The sequence below is a fragment of the Ambystoma mexicanum genome, chromosome 11, assembly GCF_040938575.1.
Source record: "Ambystoma mexicanum isolate Mex_15411 chromosome 11, UKY_AmexF1_1, whole genome shotgun sequence".
NCBI classification, from domain to species: Eukaryota; Metazoa; Chordata; class Amphibia; order Caudata; family Ambystomatidae; genus Ambystoma; species Ambystoma mexicanum.
In genome coordinates, this window is record NC_090934.1 from 1,234,736,547 (window position 1) to 1,234,753,275 (window position 16,729).

A 16,729-nucleotide genomic window follows, 5' to 3' on the forward strand; every position below is an offset into this window, starting at 1 on the left:
GCCACCGCCACATACTTTGCTTACTCAAACAATTACAGACCTAACACCTACTAGTTACAAACTCAACACATGTTAGCCCATTTCTAAATACACTCAGCAGGTGACAGTTGTGGCAGGTGGGCTGCCAGAGGAACACCGGCCACTCTACCACAGTTTGCACAACCCTTTATTCACCTGGGGCTCTGGACGGTAACCTGTAAACAAACGCCGTGGTTGGCGGCTGGTATTACATGCACCCCTCGCGACTTTGGGATCACAGCCTCACTGTGTTGTTCTTTTCTGAGACCACTTAAAGCATGTGGTTACTATGCAGGTCCACAGCATTAAAACACAGGATTACTGAGTCCTCTTTAAACAATTGCGGGGCAGCAGGAGACCAGTCCCTTTCCCATCAGCGTCCGTCCAGGAGTCCCTTCCCGAGTTCAGGTCCACTGATGGTATAGGTCGCAGCCGGCAAAGCCGCACCTGGCAGGTACCAGGGGCCACATCGGCACAGTCACTTGATGTTCAGAGCAGGTCGCCTCCAGACTGCTCCTGATGTTGTCGACAAGGCACGGTGTAGTCGGTAGGGCCCAAGGTGAAAGGATATCCCTCACCCCTTTTCCTCATGATACTCCCCCCAGTTAAGAGTGTTTTTTTCCTCCTTTCCTTCCGGGGCACATGAGGGCGCACAAGCACTCACGATGAGCTGCAACCCATATCCTGCCCGCTGCCCCGTCTCGGGGTGTTGTTCTGGGCAGACCCAAGGTGTCTCAGAGCTCAGGGGGGCAGGTGGTCCCTCCCCCATACCCACGTTGGCTTGATCCTACGACGGCCAGGCATGTTGAACAACACCAGTGTCAGCAGTCCAGGAACCATCTCCGGTGTCGTGGCCACCTATGAGCAGGCAGGGTCGTTGCAGTAGTAGGGAGTCAGGGACACCAGTGGGGCCACCTGGATGACGCTGGTAGCAGAGTGATGGGCCATCGGCTGCCTGGTTCTCTCCATGGCAATGGGAGGCTGTCCCAAGACTCCGAGGCAGTGTGGGGTGCCTCCTGTCCATTGCATGAGGGTCCTCGCATGCACTAGACGTGCATGATCCTCGGCCTGATGATGCGGGTGATATGGGCTCACGAGGTGTTGAGGCCACCTTCACTGCAGACAGGTTGATTTATGCCGCGGGGTGTCCCGTTTTCCTAATGGTGCTGGGCAGGAAAGCATTTATCTATGTTCTTGTTAGCCATCCTTGTCGACGCTGGCACAATGCACTGGTTCTTGTACAACTGGCCATGGCAGAATGGATTGGCGTCTGAGGTGCACAGTGGGGGTCTCGCCTCTCGGGCCATCCGGCAGCGCCGAGTGCCTGTTCCCCGGTGCTGCGGATCCCCACCCCGTCGCGTCCTGCGCGCGCAGCTTTCCAAGCTTGATCATGCTGGCAAGATGTACAGTACACAGAGCGCCAGATGCTTAGATGCTCCTGGCCTGGAACCCTTAGGAGCACAGGGTGGCAGATTCACTTTATGGCGCTGTCGGAATAGTCTGTTTTGGTGACATGTGGCTGCCTTCAGTGCTTAGGGTCCGACTTCTCGGCGCTGATGATCTGGCTCATTACCCTCTCTAAGCTACCATGGACGACGTTTCAGTAGGAGTGGCAGTGCTCCTTCCGCTCTGCCACACAGGCTCGGGGAACGCAGGAGGGATGCATGACTCTGTGTCGATGTGGGGCACCAGGTAGTAAAGCTGCCTCTAGTCTCATTCTACTGTCCAGCCCAGAGTCCTGCACAGGAGCCTCACTTTTCTTTGGTCCCGGTCAGAGTCACTCTTTTGATGTCACCCCTGAAACTCCCCACCCACCTTTTCCAGAGACGTTACACTGGCCAAACCCTTGGCTCCGTCACCGCATTGCACGCCAGCCACCTCCATTCTTGTCAAGAGCTGGTGCTGCTACCGCTTGGCGGGAGGTTCCATGCAGGTGGTGCAGCCCCTTTCCTCCAGATGATGGCACCGGGCCCGACACCACCCAGGTCAGGGATTTGTGCGCGGTTTTCCCGCCAGCACAGCAGATGGACGAGTCGCCCTCTCCCATGATGGAAGTACTGCCACACTCACTGCAATCATCCCTGCTGCCATTAGAGCTTCGGATGCGGCCTTCAGCAGCGATGTGTAGGTGAGCAGATTTCTGCTTCCGTGGTCTTGCGACTGCCTCGCATTCCGAGCTCAGATTTCACTGTGTGCAGCAGGAAGATGATTGCGCAGTCGTCTGCGGGAGGTGCTTTCTTTTGTTGTGGCACAGCGCTGCCGGACGGGAAAAGGGCTGGACCCTCCCCCGGCCGCACGAGCACCCTTCTCACAAAGGGCCACGGCCGGGGAGGATCCACGGCAACAGCCATCACCTTTTCTCTTTGCCTCTCGCCTGGAGGCGGGGCAACACTGCTCTCCTCCATCTTCGTGGCGAACACGCCACATGGGTGCCTCGGTGCAGTGCTGACTGCCGGGCACTTCGTTCTTCCTGGGGGAAGGGCAGCATTCCTCCCTCCCCCGCGGTGACGACCCGCGTGGGGAAGGGAAAACGCACGCGGTCTCTCCCTATCGGAGCAGCCTCCACTGCCGCCAGGTCTAAAACACGCCGTTTGCCGGCGTGACACGGCGGCCCTGCACCACAGGTGCCGTGAAGACTCACCGTCCGCCTGTCAGCCCAGAATCCTTATTGGGCTCAACCAATCTCCGCACCTCGAAGAGGGGCGCCAGTTTTCTTTTTCCTTTTGGGCTGGCATCCCCACAGCACAGCGCACAGCGAACGCCGCGGGCTGGATCCTCCCCCGGCCGCACGAGCACCCTCCAAGCAGAGGGCCGCGGTCGGGGAGGACCCACCATATAGGGGCGGGGCCAGGACGGCCTCCCTCTTCGCGACAGACGCCGCTCCTTATCCTCTTCATGGGGCGGGCCATCACGGCCTCCACCTTCTCACGGCAGATGCCGCCGGGGATAGTTCAGAACATGTCCCACCCCAACGGGTGATATTCATCCCCTCCCCCTGCACAAACGAACGTCGCAGGAGACCGGGGTGCCACCATACCTCGATCCCGGCCGCAGGAGCACCCCCGCAACTGAGGGCCGCGGCGAAGCGCCATGGCTCATCTCACCTTCATCTTCTTTGCGGCGGAACGCCGGCGGGTGTGTGTCTCACCGCGGGGCAGCCCGGGCCTACACCGCCCAGTGCCACGGCGGTGAGGCGCAGGCCACGCAAGACCGCGGTGGGGCTGGAAACTCTTCTCCCCCCCACCACTTCCTAGCAGCAGGGGGGCAACGCGGGCTCATGGTCCTCGTCGCCATTGTTGGGGGTCGCCGGCCATGGTCATCCGGCAGGCGCCCCTGGGCGCTATCTCTGCTAGCGCCGTGCAGTCCCACTAGGTGTGGGGGTGGGGGCCTGCCCTGGACATCCGGCATGGCCCCGGGTGCCATGGGCCTCGGCACCCTGGCGTGGGGTCACAGCCTGCCAGGCCTCTGACTGAGTGGACCTCGGCTGCCATCCTGGCGTGCAGGCCTGTGCCTCCATGTGTAGGCCTGGGGCCTACATGGATAATGAGACACGGACTCAGTCGTTCCTCTTTGGGAGTCTGCAGCCGCTCTGTCTCACGTGCCTGCAGGGGCTCCTTTTATTAGCTTGGGCCATGACACAGTCATGGCCCATCTTAAAGGGGCCATACACGTGAGGAAAGCACATCCCCCTTAAAGGGGCAACACACACACAGGAGGGTCCCACCTAACAAGAATGGTCCAATGTGGGCCAAATTCGAGCACAGTGCTCAGTGGTTTTCGGATCGGGCCACCAAGGGCAGGGGGAGAGGCTTCATGCGCAAAGAGTCCTCGTCACTGCCCGCCACCCCTCCCCTCCCACCCTGGAGCAGCACAGAATGGTTTTCCTCGCTGGGATTCACAGCATACATTAGGCGGTCAAACGAGTAGCTCCAGCACTGCAGCAAGAGGAATGTATCACACTGCTCAGTCCCTGACTGGAACTTCTGGGACGGGAGGCCAATCCAAGATGGCAAATCCTCGCTGTTGCTTCCAGCGAGCGCAGCTCGATTGTGCCGCTTCCGTGCACTAATTCAGATGGGGAAAGAATCAAGAGTTGCGCACCCCCTACCCCCTCATTCGGTCGTGTAGACCAAAATTAGCCTGTGTAACCTTTAGTATCGAGTTAAACCAAACAGGATCTTACATGCCGCGATGGAGCTTGAGAATCTCACGTCTCGATTTATGCATTGCTCAAAAGCGCCCCTGTTCTGCATACGTTTGATCTTTCAGTGGGGTAGAAATGAATCCCCCATATCTTTTACCAAGATAAGGTTGGATATTGACATTGATATTTTATTTCTTTCACGCTCATAAACAAGTGTTTCAGAGCGTGACAAGGCAGGAGAGGGTAACAGGGGAGAACAAAACAGCGATCTTACTAGGCCCAGTGACATTGAGAACGCGCAAGTGCATGGGAGAGGGAGGAGGGGAAAAGTGCATGGAAGGGGGGATAAGTGGAAAGTGTGAAGCAGAGGAGAATCAGATAAATAACAATAAATAAATAATAAAGGCAACAAACAGTGGTAGTGCAGCTAGCAATTTGCAAGTGCTAGGTTAGGTTTAAGGCAGCAGACAGGGTAGGTCTGATAAGTGCAGGAAAAAAAAGGGGGGGCTGTATGGGTACAGATACAGACCCCAGTGCAAGGGGTGGCCCGGAGGCAGTGCTGGAGGGTGGCAGGGTGAGCAGGTACCTGGGCCCAGAGGACAGAGGGTGGCCAGGTGCACAGTGCCAAGAGAGAACAGATCAGCAGAGGAGAGGGGGCGCAAAGGCAGAAGAAAAGAGGAAGGCCTTGAGGTGCTTCCGAAACCAGAGATGGTTCTCCTCAAGTTTTAGAGTGGCAGGGAGGCTGTTCCAGAGGGAGGCCCCAGCCGAAGACAGAGATCTACCCCCAGCAAATGACTACAAATGATCCCATTCAAATGTGGAAGCGACTTGGCCATGATCGGATATAGTTAGAGCACCAATATGAGATAATTGCAGACCAGAAATTAGGGTGGAATTATCAAAAAAAATCCAATCATGAATAAGTAGTGTGTGCAGGGGAGAAAAGGGTATATTCTCTGAAATCAGGACTGCATATAAATTAATTTCCTGAAAGAAATTTCAAAAAGTCTTGCTAGATTTAAAATGAACAAATTTAGTAGTTGATTTATGATCTAAAACAAAATCCCAAATTTGATTACAATCACGACATATGTTAACAAAGTTATGATATATTATATATGATATGTGAAAGTCCTTTTATGAATAAAGGTAACCAAAGGAATGTAGTTCATGTGAGCTACCAAAAGTTCACTTCATTAGATTGTCATCTTCTTCTGAACAGCCGAACAAATAACATTGCCCAATCTAACATTAGGTGTTATTACCAGAATAAAAACCAAGCCTGAGGGGCAGAAAGTCTTAACCATGTCAAGCTTCCGGCCATCATTCCTCCTCCCAACAGCCGTAGTACTTGTGAAGAAGTTAGCAAGGGAATACCAACAATCAGGCATGGTGTTCACAGGTAAATCCTCCATGATTGACCGGATCATGCCAGCAATCCACAAATTCAATAAAGTACGTGAAATTAGTGCCTCGGCTCATCGCCCCTACTGTCACACGTCAGATCTAGTTTTGCTTGATGGTAAAAAAAAAAAAAAAAGGCAGTATCTATTAAATTCTCACTTCTACAGTACATATCAGTGTGTGCGCCAACATTAGACTGCATAAATTATCAATTAAAAAATGGTGCCCATTGTTTTAAAATTCCCTCGTTAATGAAGTCGATGTTGGTTAAGGGAGCCACCGAATTAAGGGGCCATTTTGTGGGCTGTAGGCCATGCACTGCCTGCTTAGCTTTTCTAACATAGGCTCTGTCTTCTTTAAGAGGTTTCACGTTGCCTATCAAAGACTGGTTAAGTGCCAAGAACTCCCACCCAACCACCCACCAACAAGATTATAAAATCCTTCAGAGAAATTACCTTTACAAATCTTTCTGGTGGTGATTCTGGGGCAGGGGGAAGGGAAATTGTGTGGGGGTGGGAGCGCTTACAGCTCACCTCTGAAGAGATGTGGTGTACTATCTGTATAGGTCTCTCCTCGAACCTCCTCTGTGTTGTCCCTTCCTCTATCCTCAATAGGTACCACTAAGGGAACTGAAACTGGGTAGGATAACGGTGAGGTGTGTTCCGCCTAGTTTTGAACTATCATGATGCAGTGTCTAGTGGCAGGTAGCCGTGAAGGGGATCAAGGTAAACCCCCAGTTTGCTGTTTAAAAGGTTAATTTCCTAGAGTTTGCCCTGAATGGTGAGAACTCGACCTATGGGTGCTACCACCTGGTGGATAGAACATGCAAGCTAGTGGAGCACACAGGAGGTCATTGTACTGTCCTATTCCCCAAGCAAAAATAATTTAGGGAGAGACACCAATGAAAATGGGCGTTTTCTCATTGGTGCCACCTTTTGCTCTACAAATTGAAAGAGAAAGGAACGGTTTGTACAAAAGAGCCCCAGTAGAAAAGTCAGTTCATAAAGAGGAAGATAGTAAGCCACGGGCGCAATTTCATAATCAATTTGCTGCATTATCCCAAGAGAAAATCAATGCAAGTAATTTGGCTTCTGGAGGTAGCGGATAGGTGGCGGGAGGCAAAACAATGATGCCCACGCCAGAAGACTCCCCGTTACCTCTCCGTCTGCTATATACGCATGGTTCTAAATTCATGGGCCCTGCAAGCTAAATGGCTACTGGTATGGCAATTCAGCGCCTGGCAATGTAACTCGCCTACTTTGAAAATAGGGTTTCTGGTGTAATTGCCCGCTGCTACCACTAGGTGGAAGCAGAGCATAGCTGACCGACGTGCAGGAGCCAAGATGTGTCCGCAAATCTGAAATGTACTGCAAGATATATTTGCGAACATTTTTGCACTGGCTACACCAAATTACGTCAGCCCTATTTAATATCCAAAGGACAAATTAGATTTCATCAGTTTCGTGATGAAATATGGTGTTCATTAAAATGTAAATGGTGGTTGAGGGGGGCTTGGCTGATACTCAGGTCTGAATGGTTTCTGCATCAGTATTTTGCCTCCTCCCTCCAGAAGAAAGCGTGAGTTGGGATCTTGATTAATGCCTAACTCCGCTTTGAGAAGCTGCAAGTTGTCAGGGATGATATGGGGAGATATTTGGGGCTTCATATTCTTATTAGTGGTAGGGATATGGCCCTGATTTCGATATATGGCCCTAATCAATGTCACAATGGGTTCTCTTCACAGGGATTTCCGCATATTGCTCATACTCCTACGTCCCGTTCCCTTTCCTCCATACTTTTGGGACATTCCTGATCGGGACGGGACGGGAGCACTTTTGAAGCATCAAAAATAACTTGTCCTTTTTACGCTGGGCCACCGCACATGACCGTAGCCCCGCCTTCCTGAGCTCTGCGCAGCTCCTTTCTGTCTCTTCTCAACGCGGTCAGATGCACTTGCATCGTAGGGAATTTTCTATTTTTGTTCCCTTGTCCGTCTTCCTGCTCCGGCTCCACAGTCTTCTTTCCTGCGTCTATGCAGGAGGGTGTGAGATTCGTGTCCTGTTCTTCGTGCGAACGTCGTTTTTGCGAGGGCGGATCCCCATTCTCTGTCTGGAGTGTGTGGGCCTGGAACATCAGTGGGAATCTTGCTTCGATTGCAATTCCCTCTCCGTCCGGGCACTCCAGCGTGGGCTCGTTAGGTGGGAAGTGGTGTTCCAACGGCTTCCTCCTCCACATTTACAAAAGTTTGACTAAAAAAGGAAGGGTCTGGTAAGTTCCTTTCTTTTTAGGGCACCCTGGCTAGTGGACACCTTCCCGGGGTAATCTGGTTCTGGGAGGGGTCCAAGTGGCTCTGGTACCAGGTTCTCCTTGAGGTGTCCCGAAAGGGATCCAACCTGGATTCCGGAGTTCTCCGAGGCCCCCCTTATCAAGGGGCTTTCAAGACCAGATTTTCATCTGAGGTTCTCCATCTGGGGGCTAAGACTAAGCCCAGCGTTTCTGGGGCTGTTTTGACCGGGGTTATTCCCGTGGTTCCCAATGTACCGAGCCTAGTTTTGAGGTTTCCTGTACAGTGAACACAGGTACAAAGGTTAACCCAGAGAATCCCTGAATATGGGCTATAATTAAAGCCGGCAAGATCGAGAGGCCTCATTTAGGGGCTCTGGCTACCGGGTGTGACCCTGGGCCTTCCCTCAAACAATCTTGTGGACGTAACTGATCGTGCTGAGGGGACCAAGGAGGGCAAAGGCCCCCCAAGTCTTCAAGCACCGGCCCTGCCGAGGTGCCCTCATCGAGGGCTAATTGTTCTGCAAAGGGGCTCAAAAGCACTCTAGATCTGCTACTACCAGCTCTGCTGAGGTTCCCTGTCACAAGGCTAAAACAGATTAAAAAGCCCCGGAAACCCCTGTAGTGACAATGGACTCACTGAAACCTGTGACGCAGATCACTTCAGGCAGTGACAAAATGGCGGTTCAACTCGTGTGGTCTGTGGTGGTCATTTTGACGAGCTCTTTCACACCAACTTTCTCAATGGCTGGTGCAGAGGACCCTATTTTTGGGTCCGAGCAGCATTTTCCACGGAATGTGCAAAATAGAAATCCTTTTCGCCCTCTAACGGATTGGCGTGCACGGTTTCCGCTGCCACACAGTATCGCTTCTTCCTGCGTCTGCTCCCTTATTTTATGTGGATCCAGTTGGAGGAGGGACATCTTGGCAATCAGCCTCATTTCAATCCTAGGGGTATGCCCCTCCAGAGCATCCTCTACCCACTCCTCTGACTAGACCTTCCTTTGAGGACACGTTCTTTGGCATGTTCCAGGCCCTTATGCACTCAGACCCGATGACTACTTACATTTCTTTGAATAGATCCTTAAAGTATCCTAAGCCTCTCGAGCCGCAGCCTGCTCTTCACACTCAGCAGGTTTTGGTAGTGCCGCTGCCTCTTCCAGGCGGACCCCCTTCAACACTGCCACCACTTTCACCAGCGCTTAAGACGCCAGTTGCGCAAACAAGTATGCCCACAGTGTCTGAGGTACCACGCTCTGCAGATCACTTTCTGTTCCCGCCACAACTGATGAGGACCAAGCGCACCAGGATAGCGAGGACCCACCCCACTCTGTCAGATATTTTCATGACAGCATGGCGTTGCTGGCTATTCCAATACCTGAGCCTCTGCCTCCACAAGAAGGAGTTGTTTCGGGAGCTTTACAGGTGCGCACAGGCCTTTTTCTTCAAAAAGGATGTGCTTGCTGAAGCCTGCAAGGTCTGGGAGATATCTCATACTGTGCGGCATGTAAATGGGATACATTGACGCTCGCTACAAGATACACTCAGAGGACATACCCTTCACTGTATGCCCACTCCCCTCATTAATGGTACTGGCAGGAGCTTTGCTCCAGTCCAAGCCGCCCTCAACATCCTCTACGGCTGCCTCTCAGGTCCTGTCCAAGGAGGCAAAAATTCTTGATGCCATCGGGAAATGTTTTTTCCAATTCTAGTCTTAAACTGCGGCAGGTGAATACTGAAGTCATCCTTGCAGTGGCAAATCTTAAGCTGTGGAAGGAGCTTTCAGAAATTCAGCAATGTATCCCACAGGACAGGCTGGAAGATTTTAAAGAGGGCCTATCAGATGCCAGAGTTCTGGCTCAGGACCTGCTGGAGGCCGCAGTAGATGCTTCATCTCAGGCCTTATGGTTGTGGTAGGAATTTCCCCCCAAACGTGGCTTCACGGTACAAAATTCACAAAAGAGGTTCAGGATAAAGTACTTGACCTTTCCTTTGAAGGTAAAGAGCTGTTCCACTCCTCCACCAATAAGGTACTTAATAAAACAAAAGGCAAGCACGCAAACTGCTAAATCTTTGTCGGTCCTTGCAAAAACCCCAGCTAATGCAGCCTAAACGCAGAGGTCGGGAACCCAGACAAGGTCCTTCTCAGGTTTTGGATGGTTCTAGGAGCGTCAAGCTCGCTGAGCAGAAGGTTCCTCTGGTGCACCTCGATCAAGCAGCAAAGGCAAAGTGTCTGGTTTTTCTCTTGGTCATCAGCCTCCTCCTCCGCATCAGGAGGTCTTGCCTCCCTATAAATCATCCAAATGATGTTTTCCATCGGTCACACGAGACTCTGGTGAGAGGATGTATATCGTCTCATCTGGAGGTATGGCAGACCATCACAGAGATCAAATGGGACCACAAGACCGGATTTTCCTCCGAGGTTCCCCATCTGGGGGCTAAGAGTAAGCCCAACTCTTCTAGGGCTGCTTCAACTGTGGCGTTTCCTGATGTTTCTCAGTCTAGGACTAAATGTACCGAACCTGGTCTCGAGGTTTCCTGTCAAGTGACAAAAAGAACCGGGGTAAAACCCTGAGGATCCCCAATCAGGGGCTTTTTCATAGACCAGCGGCAACGAGGCGCTCCATTTAGGAGCTCTGGCTACCGAGCATTACCCTAAGCTTTACCACAAACACTCTTGTGGTCGTACTGGTCCTGCTGAGGGGACAAAGAAAGAGGGCAAATGCCCTAAATCTTCAAGCACCAGCCCTGTCGAGGTTCCCTCAATAAGGGCAAATTCTTCTGCAGAAACCAAAAGGGCTGAAAAGCGCTCCAGGTCTGCTAGTACCAGCTCTGCTGAGGTTCCCTGTCAGAGAGTGTTAAAACCGATCCAAAAGCCCCTACAATCCCTGTAGTGACAATGGCCTCACTAAAACCTGTGACGCAGATCACTTCAAGCTGTGACAAAATGGCATTCAACCCACGCCGTCTGAAGAGGCCATTTTGACGAGCTGTTCTACACCAACGTTTGCAACGGCTGATACAGAGGGGCCTACCTTTCGGGTCAATGCCAGAGTTTTCCTAACGGAGGACAGAATTGCAGATTTATCAATCACACGCTTTCTTTCCTGAACTTCTCCCACAGGTCAGCATGGTGGTTCCAGAGACTCCTGGGCCTGATGGGTTCATGTGTTCTAGCCCTACCTCTTGCAAGACTGACGATGAGGCACACACAGCTCGTGCTGCAGTTCTGCCGGTCCCAATCTTTGGACCCAAACTCCAAAATGATTCAGATACCATCCTTCATGACAGCAGATCTTCAGTGGTGGTCAACCTCAAGAAACCTTTCGGTGGTAACCTCCTTCCAGGAGCCCTTCCCACAGATTACAGTTACAAATGACTCCTCCCTCCTAGGGTATGGAGCGACACTGGGTCACCTCGAGGTGTACGATCTGTGGGCGCCCCCAGACAGAATGTCTCATATCAACTACATAGAACTCCTAACAGTTTTTCTGGCATTGAAAGCTTTCCAGCCTTCTATCAGCAGAGTGGTGCGCCTTTTCACTGACAATTCTGCAGCTTTGTTCTATGTCAACAAACGGGGGCACCAAAGTGCCTCCTGTGGTGGATCTAGCTATCCAGATTTAGAATTGGGTAATCCAGCGCAATGTGTGGGGTTGCTTCAACCGGGGTTATTGCCAAGGTTTCCCAGTCCGGGTCTAGATGTACCGAGCCTAGTCTCAGGTTTCCATGTAAAGGGACTAAAAGTACCGGGGCTAATCCTAAGGATCCCCAAACAGGGGCTGTAATCAAAACCAGCAGGATCGTGGGGCTCCATTTAGGGCTCTGGCTTCCGGACCTGACCCTAAGCTTTCCCACAAATAATCTTGTTTTTGTACCGGTCCTGCTTAGGGAGCAAAGGAGGGCAAGGGCACCAAGTCATCCCTCACCAAGGGCTATTTCTTCTGAAGAAGCTAGAGGGGTTGAAAAGCGCCCCAGGTCTGCTAGTACCGGCTCTGCCGAGTTTCCCTGTCAGAGGGCCAACATTGATTACAAAGCCCCTACAACGTTACGCTCAACTGATATCCCCGGGGGCGTCTGGAAGGCTCTGAGATCTGGAACCCTGGATGCGTAGTTGCCCAGTGCTGAATAATGAATCTTGGTTATTTGTAGGGTGAGCTATCCGTCCTGCGTTTCTTGTGCATGGGCGCTTGACGTTTGTTGGCGAGCTGCCCGAGTAGCTTCACTGGTGCAGTATGCCTTCTTTGGGCCCAGGCCTGCTGTGACCCCGAATCTGCTTGTAGGCAGGTAGGTTTGTTAATTGTAAGTCTTTGTTCTGTTTATGGTGGGAATTTCGTTAATGTCTTTATCTCCTTCTTTTCAGGTGCGAAGGTCTTGATGCTGGTGTGCCGGATTGAGAGGCACGTTTTCTAGGTAAGACAAAGCGCGAAGCGCAGCGCCTTTATTGTCTATTAAAGCTAATCTGTGTTTTCTTCTTCTCCTCACAGGCCGCTGTGGTGCTGCGAGTGGATGAGAGCGCGATGAAGAACAGGCCCCCGGAATCCGTTAAGGTAAGTACAACGCTGTGCGGTTGTTTGATATTGAAAGCGAACCTGAATATGTCTCTTTTCCTTTGCAGATGTTGCTGTGGTGCTCCGGATGGAAGCGCGGCGTAGCGCGATGGAATTCAGGTAAGACTGATGGAATTCGATGTTTTGGAAGCACGCATTCTAATATTGTTTTTCCATTTCTCGTTATTGCAGGTCGCAATGTTTGAACAGCAGCTGTGGTAGCGGTTCGCCGGAAGTCCTTAAGCAAGTACTCACAGGTAAGTGATGTTTCTTCTTCTCTCGGTTTCCACAGATTGCAGCCCAGTTGAAATGCTGGTTGCTGGATGGTGTTTTCTCAGGTAAGACAGAATAATCTTGTTCTTGTTCTTGCAGGATTACAGGAAGATGCTGAAGACCAGGAGCTGGACACGGTGAGCGTCACGCTGCGGTTTGCAGAATAACACGAAGCGTGCTCTGCAGTCAGAGTGTGGTTTATATAGCCCAGGTAAAGTAGTACCATGGAAAGTAGTTCCAGGGCTGCCACACCCAAAACACTAAAACGCATGGCTTGGTTCTTGGAACTAGACTGTGTGGGTGCTTCCATGTTGGATTTAAAGGCCCATGTGCATAAATGGGACCTAGTTTGAACAGCCCTTCCTTCCTACATATGGGCCTACTACCAAAGGCGCCAGGACTGGCTCCAGGAGCCCTTTTGTAGTGGTTTTAAGGCCCTCAGGGTTCTGGTGGGAGCCTGCTTGTGACACAACTTGTGCCCCCTCACAGTGTTCATGACATACAATCCCTCTGGAGACAATGGCCTCACTAAAACCTGTGATGCAGATCACTTCAGGCGGTAGCAAAATGGTGGTTCAACCGACGTGGTCATAATGCAGGAGGCACGTAAGCCTTCTACAAAACCCCAGTACAAAAGTAAACGGCTTTCTGTTGACTGTGTCTTGTCTTTTATATTGGACCTTGCTGCCTCTGGCATCCGTATATCTGTCAGCCATTGCAGCTTATCTTCCTACAGATTATTGCTCTTTTACTCTGACAAATCCAGTAATCAAGAGGCATTTTGCAGGCTTTCTGCCGGTCAGGCTTCCTCACCCAAAATGGGATCCAAACATGGTCCTTTCTGCTTTGTAGCACAAGCCATTTGAACCAATGGCCACTACATAGCTCAAGTTTCTCTCCTGGAAAGTGGCCTTCTTTATTGCAGTAACATCTGCGAGAAGAATAAGTGATGTTCAAGCGCTCTTTGTCGAACACCCGTTCTTGACCTTTCACAAGGATAAGGTTGTGCTTTGCACTCATCCTTCTTGCCTTCCAGGAATTGTCTCAGAGTTACACATAGATCAGTTCATATGCCTACCAGTTTTCTTTCCGAACCTGGATGTCAGAAGTTTTACTTTACTTTGACAGAACAAGCGACCTTAGAAGCTCCTCACAACTCTTACTTTTGGGGACCCAAAGGGGAAACCGGCTTCTAAAGCGTCTATCTCACGCATCTCAGAGGCTTATACAATCTGGGGCCTTCAGCCCCCAAGGGGCGTTCATGCACATTTAGTCGGTGGCAAAGGGGCTCCTGTTGCATTCTAGAAATGTGTTCCTTGGGAGTCTATAGCCAAGACAGCTACATGGGCTCTTCCCTCTGCTTTCTGCAGACACTAATGTCTTGACCTGAGCTCCCGGGCTGATGCCCAGTTTGGCCAGGCAGTTCTTAAGAACTTGTTCCAATAAGGGAAATTTCCATCCTCCCGTTTCTTAGGTCAGTGCTTGGGAATCTCCCAAAAGTATGAAGGAAAGGGGACGGGACGTAGGAATATAACAGAGTTACTCACCATAGTGACTACCTTACTCCTAGTCCATAGTCCCCTTTCCTCCATACGCCCACCCACCATCCCGTCTAAAAAGTATCCTCTATTTTGCTAATGGTCCTTCGACTTTGGCCATAGAAAAGTACTACGGGGTGGAGCTCAGGAAAGCCGGCTATGGTCACGTGCGGGGGCTGCGCGTAACAATAAAAGGTCAAAAAGTTATTTTTGATGGTTCAAAAGTGCTCAGGTCCCATCCCAATGGACGGCATGTCCCAAAAGTATGGAGGAAATGAGACTATGGACTAAGAGTAAGGTAGTCACTATGGGGAGTACCTTTGTTAATTTCAAAAAGGGGACCTTATTGTGGGTGGTGATTTCAATGTGGTATTGTATGGCAGATTGGATAGGTATGGGGCTGCTACTGAGGCTTATGGTGTGAAGTCAATTTCCCATAAGAAAGCAATTGATTTACAATTAGTGGATATGCTGAGATATTTACATCCTCATGACCGTAATTACACTCTTTTTTCACATGTACATCGTAATTTTTTGCGGATTGATTATTTTTTGGTGTCTCACTCCCTTCTTGCAGGGATCAATTCTGCTAGTATTGAATAAGCATTGGTATCCAACCATTCACCCATTTCATTGGGGCATTAGAAAGACCTCCTTCTGGAGATTGAATGATACTTTTTTTTGCAGATATAGCATATGGCACTATTTGTTTCTGAAAGGAATATTTTCAGGAAAATACTCTAGCTAGCTCAATTGAGACCATTTGGGAAGCTTTCCAACCGCCCTTACATGGTGAACTTATCACTTTAGCCTCAGCTAGAAGCGTATGTTGGCAGCTCAAAGACTAGAGGCTGAGCCTAGGGTTCAGTATTAGGAGTCTCGATACAAGAGAAATGGGTCTCGGAAGATGTATCAGCATTTACAGGTGACACATGGAGAACTAAAAGCACTCTGGGAGGATACATCCTATAAAATGCTTTACACCAAACATTTATTTTAGTACTGCAAATAAAGCGTGTTGGATTTTGGCCTACAAGTTAAAAGCCCAAAGAAATAATACTATAGTTCAATTGCAAGATGATACAGGTTGCTTGCGTGATGACGAACCTATCAAAATACATATTTTGTCACGATACTACAAAGAGCTATTTAAAGCAGGCATGTTGGATAAGGCCTGCAAATTGGAATTTATTCGTGAAGCACATCTTCCATCCATACCAGAAGTTGACAAGCAGGCATTGGATAATTCCATAATTGCAGAGGAGGCTTCCCTCGCTATTCGCTCTCTCACCTCAAATAAGGCTCCTGGCCCAGGTGGATTCTCTGCTTTATTTTATATAACGTTCTCAGCTGTATTGTCACCTCATTTAATAAAATGATTTAATACTTTCCGACAGACAGGGCCGATTACACATACTATGGGGGAATCAGTTCTTACATTAATACGTAAACCAGGCAAAGATCGTACTCACGCCACTTCCTATAGACAAATAGCTGTTCTCAACATTGATTATCGTATTTATCCTAAGGTCTTGGCAGCTCGTTTATCTAAAATTCTTCCAGGTGTCTTGGGTCTAGATAAAACTGGGTCCATCCATAGGCACCAGACGCACAATAATATTCGTAGAACTATGAGGTTATTGAACCGGTTTACCAGCATAAGGTATTTAAGTACAATGGATTCACAACCACACTGTGCATATATGTTCAGTTTAGTTGAAGGAAATATTTTAATGAAAGTGGAAACAGCAGACACGTGTTTCGACCACAAGGTCTTCTTCCAGGCTTGACTGTTCTGTTCTCCCACTTGTGGGAACTAAAGTGTACAGTTTTCAGTAAATTATATTAGCCGCAATTGAGTAGCTCCACTCTGACGTCCCTGGCAGCTCGCTGTGCATCCACTCTATGATCAATTGTACTCTGCGAATATTCCAGGGCTTTTCTCTGCTGTCAAGCAAGACTTGACTAAGTGGGGTAAATCTGATATCATGACTGAGGAGAATTACCCCAATTAAAATGGCACTAGTAAGTCAGCTGTTATATGTTTTCCAAGCTCTTCTGGTATTGATTCCCAGAGCAACAGTTAGGGATCTCCAATCTCTCCTTTTTCAGTTTATATGGGCTAACATATTCGCTATAGTGGCTAGGTATCTGGTTATAGCAGCCAAAGAAAAAGGCGGTCTAGCGGTTCCTGATATTGAAAGTTACATATATGCTGCATAAGTAGCTCCCATACTAGAAAGTTCTGCAGCCAAACAGAATCCTAAACACACTGTGGATATTGACCAAATTGTTGGGGCGCCTCGGCCCGATTGGTGCCCCCCCGCCCTCGGCAATAAAAAGAGGTACAGTCCAGCCACTCCCTTCGACCATAGTTATGCTGAATTATTGGGATACTAAAACAAAAAATATGGTCAAATCAAGCTACATTTTGGAAGACTGGAGATTGAGGCTTGTCAGCAACCACACAAAGAAAGTCCCCTAGTCTGGAATTCACTCTCTTCAACACAGCCCTAGAT